Raw genomic sequence first — 2,916 nt, forward strand, 5'->3', positions numbered from 1 at the left:
TGATTACGCAAAAATGATATAAAAGTGGTCATAATAGGGTGTTAGGGTGTTTTAAGGCCAGCATGGCGAGAATTCACTTGCAGATCCACGAGTTCGGAATTCAATATTCAGAATTCAGAGTTGGCCACTGTCAGCTATTGTTCTGGCCATGAGTGCCAGTGCACACCTTTGGTTTGAATTCGGATATTTCGAATTTTTTTCAGTACGTTAAATTTTACGACATGACATGTTGTTTGCTTTATGATTATTTAAGAACTTTTTAATAGTTTAGAGTAGCTTAACTCATGCGATTTTTATAGTAAACTATAACTTATCGCAGTGATGTTTCTGTTGAAATTTCACTTGCGTCGATATCTTTTGAACTTTTCTCTAGCCATACATAACAGTGCCAACGTTTATTTATGGTCTCATGTGGTGAGCATTGTTCGTCGATTTTTCATCATTGATCATCATCAGCGAATTCCTACTATTTATTTTTGTTAGTTTTTTCTTCATACTTCAGTCTTTGGCAAATAATAAAAAAGTATGTAGGTATTTCTTTAATTTTGCTGTTTTATTATTTGTGCTTCTTAGTACGAGTAATCATTTTTCTTTATTTCTCATATAATAAAAATAAAAAAATATTACAAAAATATCTAAAATGCCAGAAAATAGTATTGATCAATCAAAGTTTCTGTAATTGAAGCTAATGCGGTGTCTGTGTGGAATGTCAAGAATCGGTAGTAGTGTTTGCTCCTTCAGGCGCGGAGAGGTGCTCTGGGGGTGCGAAATCAGTTGTTTGGCCTCGCAAATTTTGGTTTTTGTGTTTTAAATGTTCTTATCCAGTTGTGTCTAATGGTCTTTTGGGCAATTCCACTATTGATTGCTTATAATAAATTAAATCGTCAATTAAAATGTTAAAGTAAACAAGAGCATAGAAAATGATATTAAAATATAAAAGCTTAAGAAATTTAAAATAATAGATATGAATAATAATGGTCAATATTCAAGAGTTTATTATTAAAACAGTTTAAAATTAAAACCGATTGAAATTAAAACCGCAAGAGAAAATATAAACAGTATTAACTACAAGAAATCCAGGGCGAAGAAGTGCAAAAGCGCATATACGAAGGCGGTTTGATAAGTCAGTGACATTTTGAATAAAACAAATTTTTTTCGGCAAACAAACATTTTATATTTCTACATAATCACTTTTTAGATTGATACATTTAGTCCAGCGTTTTTCTAATTTTCTTATTCCCTCCAAATAAAGCTATCAAAATACGCGTTTGTTTCGGTAATAACTTCTTCATCCGACTCAAATATCTTACCGCCCAACAATTTCTTTAGGTTTGAAAACAGAAAATAGTCGTAGCGGGCTAAATCAGGAGAATATGGTGATCGTACTAGCATATTTATGAGAATGGATCCAATGACTTAATGTGTTGACTTAAAAATAATTGAAGCAAGATGAAATGAAATACCGCAAGGTAACGAGGAAAAACTGAAGGTATAATATGCAAAGCTTATTGCTTTCATGATGTAAAGAAAACATTTACCTCAGTACCTTCATATCTGATTTTGTAGACTTTTTCATCTATCCCGGAACGTTAATCAATAAAACCAATTATATATAAGCCATTATGAACGACAGACTACAGGAAGTAAGACATGTTACTCGTACCACTCACACAATAATCTAAACGATTTGAAATTTGGGTTACTCTCCATAAAAACCAAACTATAAATCTTCAAAGCAATAATAAGGACAGTGGCTAGTGATGCTTCGTATATCTGGACAACAACAAAAGCAGACAAATAAAGTCGCCTAACCACCGAAATAAAAAAAAAGTTATCAAATCTATGGGCCGTTCCAAATTTAGGAAACTTTAGGGAGAAGGAGGAAGAAATTAAAAAAACAATATGTTACTGAAAAACCAAATTAGTGTAGAACCCAGTAAAGCAAAAGCACTCTAGCGGTTTGCCAATTTTGTAATAATGGGTCCTGATAGAAATTCGCAAAGGGTTATCAATGCTTAAACAAAGACAGCAGTGTATGGATGTCGAGTATATACCACATGGGACATGGTAAAATTTATAAGGACACAACAACCTAAATTTCTTCAACTAGAAAACATTATCAGCACACCGAATGCAATGTGGACAAGTAATGAAAGAGATCAAGCTTCATACTAAAACAGTGCTAAATATTGCGATACAGTGCTTCAGTCAGCACTTTTCATGACTTTATTTGCAGCATTAAACTTCTATGTTATCCACTTCTGTTATAGTTTTGGATAAATTTAAGTTCTTCATTCTTATTTCTTCTACAATTTTTGCTAAAGTTGTTTACTAAAGAATTTAACTTAAATGCTACAAAAAATTATTAAAATATAGGCTGAAAAAATTACCTAATACTTACATTCCTAATGTATTACACCAATCAGTGCATATATATTACCATTCATTACAGTTCGCTTCTCAGATCGCTTCCGATTCGAAACATATACCTACTTAAGTCTACCAATTTTGATTGGGATTAACTTAAATATGGTGTTACAGTAGTTCTTATCTTATCTAAGTAGTTAGTGTATACCATGGTTTATTTCAGATACAATGTTCTACTATTAGTGTTGTGTGCTATACTTTTAGTCAATAAAAAAATCCATGAAATTTTGTAGCACAGCGTTTTTGTAAACACTTAAAAGAATCATGCCACCGTTAATTTTTATTTGTTCTACGAAGTGCCAAATACAATTGCTTAAGTATCAACAAAAAATAAATCTAAATCAAACACGAAAATGTTGCGATCACATTTATTTGTGCTCAGAAACGCTGGAGAAATTAAAAAACCCAAGCAAAAAAGTTTCCAATTTTAAGTCAAAATGTATACAAAGCAAGAGATTAAAATCATTAATATTGCGCACCGCCATCAAC

Source organism: Teleopsis dalmanni, chromosome 1, assembly GCF_002237135.1.
Source record: "Teleopsis dalmanni isolate 2A chromosome 1, ASM223713v2, whole genome shotgun sequence".
NCBI classification, from domain to species: domain Eukaryota; kingdom Metazoa; phylum Arthropoda; class Insecta; order Diptera; family Diopsidae; genus Teleopsis; species Teleopsis dalmanni.